Source organism: Dama dama, chromosome 8, assembly GCF_033118175.1.
Source record: "Dama dama isolate Ldn47 chromosome 8, ASM3311817v1, whole genome shotgun sequence".
NCBI lineage: Eukaryota > Metazoa > Chordata > Mammalia > Artiodactyla > Cervidae > Dama > Dama dama.
The window spans coordinates 5,000,357-5,016,140 of NC_083688.1; positions in this window are offsets into that span (position 1 = coordinate 5,000,357).

The window sequence follows — 15,784 nt, forward strand, 5'->3', positions numbered from 1 at the left end:
CTGAGCTCCTGGAAAAGGCACCTCCTGGGGGGTCCCTTGGCCCTGGGAACATGGGGAGGAGTGGGTGTGCCTTGGCTCACACCCTGTCACCGGGAGCTGCCTCGTGAGGTTACTGAACCAACCATCCTGACTCTGAGCCTCCCGTCCCATTCAGAGAGCTCCTGAGACCTCTGGCTACTGAGATACCTCTGTGCGTCTGACGCTGTCCAGGAACTAGGGGCAGAGGATGAACAAGACACAGTCTGTGTGGACCGCCGTGCAAACCTGCACAGAAACCTCACCAGATCACATGTGCCGCCTGTCCTTGTACTGGGCACAGAGACATCTAACTCGTGCTTGTAGAGATCATATCAAGGTCAAAGGCATGCAGACATGCTCACATGAACATCAGCCCCCACACTCCAAACCCACATGCACACTCCAAATGCACATGCACACACATATGCAAAGGTCAAACCAAGTTCACACCCACAGGTCCCAAATCGGTGAGCGCTCACCTACTGACTAGGGCTGGGTTTGTACACACACATGAACACACACCAGTGACAGCAGATTCATGCACAGAAATCACCAAGGCCCACACACTCAGATCACACAGAGTAGACACAGACATACATGCACACGCAGACACACACACACATACACACACGCATGTGCGCACACATACACACATGCACACACGTGCATGCACACACATACGCATACACACACATGCACACACACAGACATACACACATGAACACACACCAATGACAGCAGATTCATGCACAGAAATCACTAAGGCCCACACACTCAGATCACACAGAGTAGACACAGACATACACGCACACGCAGACACACACACACACACACATGAATACACACCAATGACAGCAGATTCATGCACAGAAATCACTAAGGCCCACACACTCAGATCACACAGATATCCACAGACATACACGCACATGCAGACACACACACACATACACACACATGAACACACACCAGTGACAGCAGATTCAAGCACAGAAATCACCAAGGCCCACACACTCAGATCACACAGATATACACATACACACACATGCAGACACACACACACATACACACACATGAATACACACCAGTGACAGCAGATTCATGCACAGAAATCACCAAGGCCCACACACTCAGATCACACGAATATACACAGACATACACGCACACGCAGACACACACACACACATGCACACACACACACATGCACACACACCAACGACAGCAGATTCATGCACAGAAATCACCAAGGCCCACACACTCAGATCACACGAATATACACAGACATACACGCACATGCAGACACACACACACATACACACACATGAACACACACCAACGACAGCAAATTCATGCACAGAAATCACTAAGGCCCACACACTCAGATCACACAGATATACACAGACATACATGCACACGCAGACACACACACACATACACACACATGAACACACACCAATGACAGCAGATTCATGCACAGAAATCACCAAGGCCCACACACTCAGATCACACGAATATACACAGACATACACGCACATGCAGACACACACACACACATGCACACACACACACATGCACACACACCGACAGCAGATTCATGCACAGAAATCACCAAGGCCCACACACTCAGATCACACAGAGTAGACACAGACATACACACACAGGCAGACACACACACACATACACACACATGCACACATACACACACATGAATACACACCAATGACAGCAGATTCATGCACAGAGATCACTAAGGCCCACACACTCAGATCACACAGATATACACAGACATACATGCGCGTGCAGACACACACACACACACATGCGCACACACACATGCATGCGCAGACACACACACACATACACGCGCGCGCACATGCACACACACATGCACACACATGAATACACACCAATGACAGCAAGTTCATGCACAGAAATCACTAAGGCCCACACACTCAGATCACACAGAGTAGACACAGACATACACGCGCGCGCAAACACACACACACACGCACAGACATACACGCACCCACGCGCAGACACACACACATACACACATATATGCGCGCGCGCACACACACACACACACACACACACACACAGTGCTCAGCCAACTATTGGGAAGAAATAAAGGTAGAGATCGAGTGGTGTGAACTACTGTCTCCCTAAGGTGAGGGGAAGCAAAGAGCCCCTCTCACACATTACAGGCTGGGATCCGCAGCCAGTCTGTCTGTCCCGCCCCCTGCTAAGAGCCTGGCCCTCCCCGCCCACGTTCAGAAGCAGGTGAGTTGAACTGGAAGGGAGTCGGCTTGTGTCCAGAGCGCCCCCCAGGGCAGCTGGGCCGACTGAGCCCTGTACGGGGCGACCAGGAGGCCTGGGCTGGGGGCCCCTGGCTCTGCTGGTCACTCGTGTTTTCCAGCACAGTCTCCTCCCATGCTGGGCCTCCACTGGTCCATCTGTGTGATGGGGGATGGGACGCCCTGAAATCCCTTAAAGTTCCATGCTCCCACTCTGCCAGTCAGGGACTCTGTGAACCCCTCATCCTGCCAAGGCCCCCACCTCGGCAGTGGCTCTCAGTGGGGGTGGCTCTGCCCTCTGAGAGCATTCGGGAAATATGTGAGCGTGGTTTTCATTGTTGCTGTTTAGTTGCTAAGTTGTGTCCAACTCTTCTGCGACACCATGGACTGTAGCCCACCAGGTTCCTCTGTCCGTGGGATTTCCCAGGCAAAAATATTGGATTGGGTCGCCATTTCCTTCCCCAGGGGATCTTCCCACGCCAGGGATTGAACCCACTCAACTGGGTCCTCCTGCATTGGCAAGTAGATTTTTTTTACCACTGAACCACCATGGCCCTCAGCCATTACTGGGATCATCTCTGTCACTCAGTATGTGAGGTCCAGCAAAGTTATGTCAGTGAGAGTCCCACCCGAAGAGACCTGTCGTGCATCAAAGATTCCCCCAGACATTCACTTGGGAGAAAGACCCATCTATCCCATCCTACAACTTAGGTTTACATATGAATATTTTAGTGTGGCTTTAATACATACTGAGTCTCCCAGAGATGTAACAACTGGAGCCATTCTGAACTAAAAGTCAGGCACCATGGTAAGATTTTCTACCCTTAAATCTAAAGGTTTTTTTTTTTTTTTTTTTTTTTTTAATATACAAGCAGAAGCAAGTATTTGGTTAATGCATTAGGTCCTCTGGTGTGATCACACCAGAGTCTTTATCTATGGAAGTGAGGGCTTTTACTTCTCTGAGGGCAGTTTGTCCTTTGGTTTTTTTAAACTGTGTGTGTGGGTAGGCTTATTATCTGGGAATACCGTTCCAGGAAAATAAAGCACGCGTCCGCCGCGGTCCCGGGCGCCCTCCACTGGCCAGCACAGAAACGGGCGGACTCCAGGACCAGGGACAGCGCCCCGGGCACCTCTTCCGGGGAGGGCGGGGACCCGAGGGGGCCTGGATGATGCGCCCTGCACCCCGCTCCGCTTACCCGCGCCCTCCTCTGCTCCCCGTGAGCGGAGGCGGCCCCCAAACCCGCTTTCCCCCCTAATCTCCGGCTCGAACTGCCAGCGCCTTTTCCCGGCCCACAATAACACACCTGGGAGCCTCAATGACGGCACCTGTGCAGCCGCCTACCGTGTTCCCGCCGCCCCCTCGCCCCCCGGGAGCCGACCGCCGGGTGTGCAGATCATGGAGACGCACCTACGCGCCCCGGGACCTCTGTGATCACAAGGGCCCCTCCTGAGGCTGGTTATGCAAGAGTTTTATGTCAGCCATGGCTGATGGGGAAACTGAGGCCAGCCCATAGAACAGATCCAGCTCTCTCCTGCCACCCCCTGGAGACTGCAGCCCCCATCACACGGCGCATCCCAGCTCAGTAAGAGCTGCTGCTAGTCCCTGAGGCCGTGTGCTGGCCACTTTTACTAGTTCAGTCCGCATGACCACCCTGTAAATTACCCCCGGTTCACAGACCAGGAAACAGACCTTTTGAGAGGCTAAGTGGCTTGCCTGTCCAAGGGCCAGGAAGTAGAAATGGCTGTGAAGATCCCCTAAGGTTGGGACTTCGCTGGTGGTCCAGCGGCTAAGACTGCAAGCTCCCAGTGCAGGGAGCCAAGGTTTGATCTCTGGTCAGGGAGCTAGATCCCACATCCCGCATGCCTTTCTTTGGGACCCTGTGGACTGCAGCCCACCAGGCTCCTCTGTCCATGGAATTCTCCAGGCAAGAGTACTGGAGTGGATTGCCATTTCCTTCTCCAGGGGATCTTCCCGAACCAGAGATTGAACTCGGGCCTCCCGCATTGCAGGCAGACACTTTACCATCTGAGCTACCAGGGAAGCCCCAATTAAGGCCCAAGTCAAATAGGAAAAAAAAGAAAAAGAAAAGACCTTCCCCGCCCCCCCCCCCCCCAAGGTGACTCAGCTCTGACTCAGTCTCAGGGACATTTCAGCCAGGAAGAAAGCCCTTCAAACAGCAAACACCGCACGGCCCTGACACCCTGGATGCCCAAAAGCCTCTTCTGCCTCAGGGGGCAGGTGGGGTGGTTCCATGGGACCCCACATCCCTCAAAGAAAAACAACCCACTCTCTCCATCCTCACAAGCCTTAGCCCCACAACGCGCTTCCCAAGGCACACTCAACATGTATTTGGCCGAAGCTTGCCTTCTAGGAACCAGGCTTCTAAATGGACAACCACACAGCCTGGGCACAGAGCCTGGACCCAGAGCAGAGCAATGTGAGCCAGGGATAAGGACACAGGCCCGAGAGCCAGACAGAGTGGGGTTGCAGCCCAGGCCTGAGTAAGCCTCAGTTCCCACATCTGGATAGCGGGCGAGTACCAGCTCCTGGCTCACAGGGTGATGGTGGGCATCAAACAGGCGGTGCACACAGACGGAGGGGTCCCCACAGTGCCTCGTGCCCGCGAAGAGCTAGCTTGGTGGTGGTTGCCCTTGCTGTTGCCCAGAGTCTTTCTGGAGGTGTACGAAATGCAGAAGCCCCTGCTGAGTCACACCTCCATTTCTCACGAGGGAAGATCAGGCTACAGCATACACCATGGGCAAGATGATGAGCAGAGAAACAGGTTACCAACATGTGGTCTGTGGCTGGTATGGGGACAGATGGAGGGGGAGGGCGGCCATCCTTGGTTTAGAAGGGTCTGGAGACCCCCCTACTTTACTGCCTAACCTCTGACCCTCAACCCTCAGCCTCTGAGCCCAGATGAGCTCTCTGGTCTCCTCAGCATAGAAGGCGCTCCATCAGTGTTCAGGGAATGAATGGGGTCCTAGGTTGGCGATGAACAAAAGGAAGGACAAAATACATTTTATTCCTATCATAATACATACAGGGGTTGACATCAGTGTGGGCTGGGAGTCAGGTGGACCTGACTTTGAATTCTTGCCTCTGACACTTCCTAGTTTGTGACTTTGGGCCATTTTCATAACCTCTCAAAGCCTCTGCTTCTTCACCTATAAAAGGGGACGGTGATGAGAAGAATGAGGGGTTTGCAAAGAGTCAGACACGACTCAGCGACCGATCAACAACAACAATGAGAATGATAGTGTCATTCATGTCAATGTACGGCAAAAACCGCTACAAGTAATTAGCCTCTAATTAAAATAAATTAATTAATAAAAAAATAAAAAAGAACCAAATATGAAAAATACAGTCTATTGAATGAACACTTGGGAGACCATACTCTTTAAATAAAGAAAGAAAAAAGAATGATAGTGTCAATACTTACCCCAGAGGGTTGTTCTGAGAAGTCAGTGTGAAGCGCTCAACTCTGGCACACAGTAGGCGCCCAATAAGTGCGGGCTGTCCTTAGTCCTGTTCCTGGGACTTGCGTCAGCACAGCCACATAAGGACCATCAGGAGGACCCGGGTCCAGCTCTGCCACTGTCAGAGGGACCGCGGGCAGTTCCCCACCCCTCCGGCCCCCAGCTTCCTTCTCCATGAAAGGAGGACTCTCCAAGCGGCCTGCTCCGTCTGATTAAGGGGGGCCACCTGGAGAGGCCCCTAAAGAACAGATCTGCCCTCAACGTACACCCTCTGCCCAGAGAGAGGGTGTGTGTGCCCCTGGACAGGGAGGAGGGCGCGCAACACTCAGAGCCCCTGAGCCACACGTGATGCCTGCCTCGTGCCCACACTGACCTCTCAGAAGCTGACCCCCCAGAAAACCCACCCCCCACACGCTGTCCCCAACACAGGATGCAGTTGTGGACCCACTCCACGTGGGCTGTGGGTCTCAGGGGACACAGGACGGTGCAGTGGGCTCACAGGAAGCCAGATCTGGGGGTGGAGTCCATCTCTTTCTCTCCCTGAACCCCAGTTTCCTTGGCCACATGGTGAGAAGCTAACAAAGGCCACGCGCCCTGCCAGCCCCGAGGCTCCGGCGCACGCACATGGGAGGCAGCCCAGATGTGAAAGCCCTTTGTGAATTGCCGCCATCGGCTGCAATCATCATCATTATTATCTGTAGAATGAGGGGGTTGGACCAGCGGATCTCCACGGGCTCCTCTCCAGCTCTGATGCTGAGGATTTCTCAGTTTCTGAGCTGGGAGTTGATGCAGACTAGTGCGGGGTGGAGGGGGGGTGTGCAGGAGAATCCAGGGTCTGTGGGATTGGATGTCCCTGGGAACCTCTGCAAACAAATCTCCCTAATGGTCCTCTTCTCCCAACCTAAACCAGGATGCTGAGCCCCACAGATAAAAGGGAAACGGCAGGGTGTGGGAGGGAGCCGGAGGGTTCGGGCCTAGGTCCTGAAGGTGTGGGGCAGCCCCAGGGTTTGAGCCCCACCGCACCCCCTGCCCAGAACTACGCCTCAAGCCCCCTCCCCATTGAATTCTGCATGCAGTACACCAAAGTGGCTAAAAATGGAATCCAACAGCCCCTAATTCAAGTCTCAGCTCCAGCCGCACACCAGCTGGGTGACCTTGGGCAGGCTGTTTAACCTCTCTGAGCCTCAGTGGGCCTAATGAGGGTGGCTCTGAGGAATGAATGACACAGATCCATGGAAAGTGCTCGGCACAGGGCCCAGCAGACCGTGAGCACTCAGTGAAGGCCCCCCACCGTCTGTCATCACTCACCTCCCCGTTCTGCTTCTCCCTCGCCGGGAACGCTCCCGGAATCCCTCAGCCAGCCAGCTGCCCACCTGGCTAGCACAGGGCAGACCCCAATGGCGCAGCTGGGGACGGGGTGGGGGGAAAGGTCCCAGGTTTCTCCGCCCCTCAGAGGACCACGGAGGGTCACACCTCTCCAGTCAGGGAGGTCTGGGCCCTGGCTGCGACAGAGACAGGCGAGTGCTTTGTCCCAGGACTGCAGTCCTGTTTTGGGGGTGGTTTGAAGCCCTGGGAAAGGGGCCATAAGGGCACCCCTACGCACCTGGAAATGCTCCCACATCTTAGGTGGAGGCAGGTGGTAAACTGGGCCAGGCTGGAGTCCACTGACCCAGGGCTTCAGCCCCCCGGCATCTGTAGCCTGCTGCCTGGGCTATCATGAGGCTGCTGGGGTGGGTGGCCTCGCTCTGGACCCCAAGTTGGGGACGAGGCAGCAGCGTGGGAGGTGGGCCTGCCAACAGCCTGGGTCCCGACCGGCAGTGCCTCCCAAACAGAGGAGCTGCAGTGGCCCTCTGATTCTCTGGTGGCCCTCACATTCTCTGATGTGAGCAGAGAAAAGTCCCCAAGGTCACCCTCTACCCACGCCCCAAAGTCCCAGCTCAGAGGAATGGGGTCTAGGGAAGGGCTCGCCTCTGAGCGGGGATGGGGCATCTCTCCCTTGCAGACCGCCTGCCTCACCTGCCCACTCTCCCAACAGCCTGGCTGCGGCAGGCATGTGGCCACGGGGAAGTCACGGCCTCCCTGGCCACGCAGGAGTCTGTTCTCACCCACTGTCCCCTACGGATCCCAGCACCCCCAGATTCTCAGGGGAGCCTGGGGAACGTGTAGTGGCAAGAAAGAGCGTGATTTCCCAGAGCGACACAGCACACCTGAGGCTCACCCAGAGAGGTCACCAGCTCCGCCTCCCTCGAGCCACGGTACAAAGGCAGAAACGCACCCACCCACTGCAGCGATGGAAAGGAAGGCTCACAGAGGCCGGCACTGCACGGGATCACACCGCCAGTGGGGTGAGGTCAGAGGGGGACACGAGTCTCCTGACTTCCAGCACAGATGATGGTCCCTGGTTGACTGACTGGTTGGTGCCTTAGTCCTCTCTGGTGTTGCTGGGATGGAAGAGGCTGGCGCTCTCTCCTTAGCATACGGGAGGGAAAGAGGGCCCAGGGAACTAGGCAAGGAAGCCACACTCACCCAGCAGGGGCAGGCGGAGAACCGGGCCGGGCGAGCTCCTACCCAAGGCCTGCCCGTAGAAGGCTCAGTCAGTCCTGCTAGTGGTTTTCCCATTGGCTTGCAGAGAAAATTCCTCAGCTTGGTATTCAAGGCCCTTGAGAAGCTGTCTCCAACTCACCCCTACACACACCTCGCAGTGAAGCCAAATCCGTGTCGTGATTGCCACTTCTTACGCCGTAGCCGTCAGTAACTCCACCCACAGCCACCGTGACCATTCATCGACCACCTACCAGGTACCAGGCACTCTCCCCAGCGGGGAGACCTACTCATCTCATGTGACAAGGGCAAGGCCAACTGCCTGGGAAATATGAGATTACGGAAACAATTCCCACTGCCCAGCACCCCTCCCCCCCAAACATTAAATAAAAGGCTTATTTTTTTTTTCTTGCTGCAATAAAATATTTGACGTTTCTTTTTTGAAATATTTTCCTCCATATGTTTCTGGGGCTTGTTTTTCCTTCTGTGCATTCATATCTCCTGAGTGCAGCTCTGCGCTTTTCAGAACAGCTCCCAGCCATCATGTCTGATCTGCATAAACACCCCCCTCCCGCCCAGGTAGGCAGGCAAACCAGGCCTTATCACTCCTGTCCTTTGAAGACGGAAACGAGGGACTCATGCAGAGTCACACAGCAGGGGCTGGATTTGAACTCCTGGCTACTCCCAGCGCAGTTCCTCTGAGTCCCCCAAAAATGTCCACCACAAGCTGGGCACTGACGTGGGTGTTTGCCTACATGAATCTTAACCCTCGAAACAGCCCCATCAGATACATAAAATGGGTGATGCCCACTTTATAAAGAAGCAGAGTCTCATGGACACACTGCTGAATGGATAGTATTTACGTGGATAATCAACAGGGACCTTCTGTATGGCCCACGGTATTCTGCTCAGTGTTACGTGACAGAGTGGATGGGAGGGGAGTTTAGGGGAGAATGTTCACATGTGTACGCAGGCATGCGTGCTAAGTCACTTCTGTTGTGTCCGACTCTCTGCAACCCTGTGGACCATAGCCCACCAGGCTCCCCTCTGCACAGGACTTCAGGCAAGGATGTCGGAGTAGGTTGCCATTTCCTTCTCCAGTATATGTATGACTGAGTCCCTTCGCTGTTTATCTGAAACTATCACAACATTGTTAATCGGCTATACTCTAATGTAAAATCAAAAGTTAAATTAAAAACAAAACAAAACAAAAGAAGACGGCTTCCCTGGTGGCTCAGTGGTAAAGAACCACCTGCCTGCCAATGCAGGAGACGCAGGTTCAATCCCTGGTCCAGGAAGAGCCCACGTACTGCGGAGCCACTGAGGCCATGAGCCACAGCTACCAAGCCTGTGTTCTAGAGCCTGCGAACCACAACGACCGCAGCCCGCGCGCCTAGAGCCTGTCTCTGCAGCAAGAAAAGCCCCCGCCGTGAGCAGCCCGAGCTCCGAAACTAGAGAGAGTAGCCCCCGCTCGCTGCAACTCGAGAAAAGCCAGAACAGCAGTGGAGAGCCAGCCCAGCCAAAACTAAATATATATTAAAAAAAGAAGAAAAAAGGAAACAGGCTCAAAGAGATGGAGTAATGGGCCTCCAGTTGGGTGGTTAGTGGGTGGCAAAGTCAGATTTTTAACTCAGGTCTTCTTCCCAAAGGGGACCCCAGGGCGGGTGGCCCCAGGCTGGCAGGCGTATTTACTAGAGGAGCGGGTGGGTCATTTCACCTCTTCAAGCCTCACCTCCTCGTCTGAGCTGTGGCCCCAGAAGCTCCACCCTGGGCTATGTCAGGGACCGAAGGATGCCACACCCAGCTCACTACTGTTACTGAGTGTGTTACAGGACACACTACACACTCAGCACACTCAATACACTCTTCACGAGTGTGCAAACGAGGGCCCAGCCCTTGTGCCAGCCAGCACACAGCGAGGGCATCACAGGTTGGACTCCTCTCTGCCCGTGGGGAAGGCTGGTGCCCCGGCAGAATCCCTCTGTTTTGGGGTGTCTCCCGACCGACACCCCTCTGCCTCCTCTCCCTTCCTCTCTGAGTCACTGCCTGTAAGAGCCTGCAGCCCTAAAAATAGAGCACATAAGGGGGCAGAAAAACATGCACAGATGGAAACACAGCAGAAGCCCCCTGCCCTCGGGTACCCCCTACTGACCCCAGGGTGGCCGCCCCGGGAACTCCTTGGACTGCCAACCCCTGCCTGACCTAGAGTGGACCCAGAGTTTTCCATCTGCCGGAGGTCCTTAGCCAGGGGTCCCCACCTGCCCCCCACTTTACCCAGCAGAGTCAAACTTTCTTTCCTCACTGGCACAGGGCTGCCATCTCACACCTCACACTCCCTCGCCAGGCGGAGCTGCCTCTCGGAGCTGGAGATGGGCCCAGAGAGGGGAAGCGACTTCCCCGAGCCACACGGCCAGCCAGAGGCAGGACCAGGCCAGCTCCTGGCAAGCCCCAGGGTGAGCGCCCGAGTGAGCAGGGCAAAGCCTGGAGTCCCTTGCTGCCCTCCGCCTACATCAGCCTGCCCTGCAGACGCCCGAGCCCCAGAAGCACAGCTCAGCAGCTGCTGCCCAGGGATGCCAGGCTCCCAGAGGCCCAGTCAGGGAGCCAGGACCCAGGCAGGCAGAGGTGAGTGCAGGACAAGCCGGAGGACTCCCCTCCCGCCACCCCAGCTGGCCCCCAGCCTTGCGGAGAGGGCGAAGCAGAAAGCAGGACTTGGCCAGGTCTCCTGGAAAACTGGCAAAGGAAAGGGAACCCCAGGGCTGCCTGGAGCCTGGGCTGCGGGGTGTCCTGCCTCGGGAGGGGCCCTGGGGAGCAGCAGGTCCAGGGGCAGCTGGGGAGAGGCTCCTCTGGCCCCGGAGGATGGGTTAGAGGGGAAGGGGGGCAGGAGAGGAAGGCCCACCGAGGGGGCACACCAGCTGGTTTCTCAAGATTCTCAGGGTCGGCCGACCCGGGCTCATGTGACCCAGAAAAGAGGGAAGAAGACGGGGCTGAGGCGGGCTGAGGCGTCTGCCCAATGGGATGGTACCCAGTTCACGTCCCCTGCGCCGGAAGCTGATGACGTGCACGCATGTGAGCCCCCAGGGGGCCGCGGTGTGGGTGTGTTCCCGTGCCTATCTGCCAGGTTCCCTCCTAAGGGTGTGCTCCTTCCTGCGTGTGCACCGTGCGTGTGCCCTGGAGGAGATAACGGGGCGTTATCTGCCCAATGAGGCCTCCGGAGGAGGCTCTCCTGGCTGTCAACACCCTCCTCTGCACGTCTGGATGGCCTAGCTCTCTGGCTGCGGTGCGGGTCAGAATGAGAGGCGGGGATCTCGGCCCCGTGTGCGGGGCCCGCCCGCCTGCGTCTGGCTCTCGGGTATTCGTGGATCGGAGCGTGTTGGCACCCGTGTCTGGCTGTGTGTGCAGCCCGGGGGCTGCCCGGCAGTGTCTGACGGCCAGGACAAAGGCCTCCACAGACAGACAGCTGGTGTGGGAGGCAGACCTGCCCTGGGGGTTCCGCGCAGGGCCTCTGGATCTGCAACAGGAGAGCGGACAGGGGTGGGGCCGGGGGAGAGCGAGGTGGGGCGGGATCTCGGGGTTCCCGTACCCCAGGCTTGTACTGACCCTGCTGGGGGGTGGTGGCGAGTCCCGAAGAGCAGAGACACCCCAGCCAAGACCAGAGGCCAGAGGAAGAATCGAGTCTCACACCAGGTAGAGGGTAGATGGAGGGAGGTCTCTGGAGACCCCTGCCAGGCAGGCACCAGGCACAAGAGAAGGCTGGGAGCTGGGAAGGTCCCGGGAGGGGGACGCTCACCATCATGGCTGCAGCCAGGGGCGGCAGAGAGCTCTGGGAAGCGGGGAAGTTCTGGACCCTGAAGAAAGGTGAGGTCCTCCTGGACCTGACCCAGCTTCCCCTCCTCCATCCAGATGCACCTTCCCCCTCCCCCATGCAGCACAGGAGAATGGATCACCACCCCACCCCACCACCCTGCCTCGACCCCGCCACTGTGGCGCTCCGCCTGGACCGGGAGTCAGAGAGCTGATGCTAGGCCATCCAGAGAAGGCTCTGTGACCTTGGGTGGTTCAGTTAGCCTCTCGGAGCCTCAGTTTCCTCATCTGTGCAATGGAGACCCCAGTTTCCGCCTTAACAATATTGCTGTGGGTGGGGAAGACACTCTGCCACTTGAGAATTAATCGTGACCCTGAAATCCTCTCTGAGGCCATTAAGATTCCCCCTCTGCTTCCCCCAGACCCTCCAACTGCCAGGGGAGGGGGTCCTCGGACCTCGGTCCCAGATGGAGGAATCGGGGGCGTCTTCCAGCACTTTGGGCATGACTACCGACTCCCCCCTCAGGTGTTGCCCTCCCCCTGTTCAGGGGACCCTGTGGTGGGCTTCTGTCTCAGTAGCTTGGGAAACTCAGGGCCACCCGCCTGCTCCGGCTTCTTCTTCCCCGTCCCCTGGGCAAGGAGGGACCACAGCCCAGGGGGCAGGGTGGACTAGAAGCCTGGGGAGGAAATGCTACCCCTTCCTTCACCTCCCTGCTCCGCTCAGACCTGGCTTCTCCCAGGGCTCCCTCCTTCTGGCCTCTGACTTCGGAGGAGGGGGATATAGGATGGGTCAGAGGCCAATGTATGAAGGGTGGAGTGTCCTTCTGGGTCCCACCCCTTGGCTCGCAGAAGGACACCTGACAAAAACTCGGGGTCATGACAGGTCGGGGTCTCACTAGCCCAGAGGGTGGGCACGCACCCCCTGAGCTGGTGTCTGGATGCGTGCGTGCGTGTGTGAACACAGATCTTCCCCAAGCCCTGGCGCCCCACAGCTGGCACCAAAGCGTCTGCGGGGCGCGGGGACCGCCCTGTGGATTCCCACCCTGTGGATTCCCACCGAGTCCTTAGATCCTGCGGAGCCAGGGAAGGCGACGAGGGGGCGCCCGACTGCGTGACGCGGGTGCCCTGCTCCGCGGCGGGTCGGGGACGGGGTTGGGGTGGCGGGGGGAAGCAAGGACATCACTGCCCCCTCCGTTCGGGGCCGTCAGACCCCCAATTCCCTCCTCTGAGGACCGGCGTGCTTCCTGCTGGGGGTGTCGGGGCTGGGCGGGCCCTTTCTTAGGGATCGAGAGAACGCACCCACTTTTCCGCGCCCCCTCCCCAGGGTGAGCGGAACACGGACCCCCCACCTACGCAGGGGGGTGGGACCCGAGCCCCCCACCCCCCCCACCAGCCGCGGCCTGGACGCATCCCTGGAGGCAGGGGGCTGAGCCGGCTCACTCCAGGCCTGCCTCTCCGTCCCCTGCCTGCGCCCCCTCCCCGCTGGCCGCCCCCCCCCCCCCGCCCCCTGGGTCCTCGCCGGTGGCCCCCATCCCCCTGCCCAGCCCGCCCGCGCCGGGAGCCCGGGCCACCTCCATCCCTTCCCCTTTCCAGGGCCGCGTCCGCCGGGAGCGGCGCACTCACCCGCGGGCCTGGGCCGGGGGCGTCCTGGGCTCGGCGCTCCGTTGCCCGTGGCTGCCGCTGCAGCTCTGCTCGGACGCGGCTCCGCGATCGCCGCCGCCGCCGCCGCCGCCGCAGTTCGGGTGGGGGGGGGCCGTCACGTGACCGCGGAGCCTCCTTCGCGGCGCGCTCCCCCCTCACTGCGGAGCCGGGGCCGCGGGCGCGGCGGAGGTCCCCACCCGGCCTCCCTCCCACCCACTCCGACAACAGGTCCCGGAGGCGGGCGCTCTGCGCCCCACTTTACAGGTCGGGAAACTGAGAACCCGAGACGGGGAGGCCTAGCCGTGGAACCGGCTCAAGGTTCCAACGCTCGACTGGCAGGGCCGGGCGAGGACCCCGCGGTCCAGACGACAGTCCCTGCTCCCCCACTCCCCCAGGGAAGAGGGGCAACTTCTGGGGCAAGTGGGATCGACGCGGACGCAGAGCCCACGCCTTGGGCCCGCGTCTGCAGGGGCGGGGAGGAAGGAGAAGGCGACCCGGCTTTAGCGGGGTGAGGAAGCCGTGCCCGCGCGCGCATCCTCCGCACCCAGGCGCCTGGCCTGCGTCCTGCCCGCGGCCGCGCACTGGTCCCCCATCCTCCAGCCGCCCCCCACCACACCCCGACATCCTCCTTGAACCCGGCAACTTGCTTCCCACTCTCAACCTCACCGGGAAACGGGGGTGGGGGTGGGGGGGCAGATGGCGACCCTCAGGGCACGCTCTAAAGGAGGAGGAGACGGAAGGCAGGAGACAGGTGGCATCAGGGCTGGAGTGCAAACCCGGGCAGGAAGGGGCCCCCGAGATGACCTCAACTTGACCCCCGGGGCGCAGAGAGGGAAGAGACGGGGGCCCAAGGTCACCAGCGCGAGAGCAGCAACGCTGAGGACACCTGAGCAGCGCCGGGGACCACAACGCACTGGACTCGCCTCCAAGGGGCAAGCCTTCTAGGTGAACAGAGGACGCGGGCCCGGTGTCTACAGGCTGGAGCGTGGGGGGACCATGTGTGGGGGCTGTTTGGCAGGCCCGCGTCAAGCAGAACGTTGACTTCAGAGGGGATCGTTGAGACCTCTGGACCTCACATGGTGCTCTAGTAAGTGAGGAAACTGAGGTTGCTGAAGGGGTAGAGACAGACTTCCAACGCCTCTACCCTCCAAGATCAGGCGGTGCGCGAGGCCCGTTTCACAGAGAAGATTTGGGGTGGGGGGGGGGGGGGGTTTCAAGTCTTGCATTCATTTTTCTTGTTGTTGCAACATTTTTATATATTTTTGGTTCTGCTGGGTCCCCCCCCCACCCGCCCGGGCTTTTCTCTAGCTGTGGTGCGCAGGCTTCTCTTGTGGAAACAGGCCCTGGGGCAGCGGGCTTCAGAAGCTGTGTGGGTGGCTCCCAGGCTGTGGAGTCAGGCTGTCGGTAGCACAGGGGCTTAGCTGCTCCGAGGCATGTGGGATCTTCCCGGGTCAAGGATCCAACCGTGTCTCCTGGATTGGCAGATGGACTCTGTACCACTGAACCGTGAGGGAAGCCTCCAGGTCTTGTATTCACTTACTCAACGTATTTATTGAGCACCTGCTGTGTGCTTAACAAATGACTTCCACCTCCATTTTCCCAGCTACGGGGATTCATTTCATTAAAGACACGGGGCCTTCAGCCTTGCTTACATCCGCTGCTGGAAGATATGAGATCTGCAGGCCTGAGTGTTGACGACCGACTGTGCTGGGGCCCGTTTCCCTGCCAAGACTCTCACCCCAGTCGAGAGAGATCAGAATTAAGGGGGAACTGCAGGTCATGCCTCACCCTCATCCCCACCTCCCCACCTCCCCACCCCCAGAAAATTGAAAAGGCAGAGGGGATGTAGGAATGGGGTCCATGTTCTTTCCAGTCCTTTGGGGTCTCATCCGCAGGCTCACCCCAGCCATGGATGGGAAAGAGTTCCCAGCTCAGGATGCCTTGAACTTCAAAGAGCACAGGTGTGGCCTGATCCAGATTCCCTGGGTCTGAATTTCTAATAAAGTATCGCA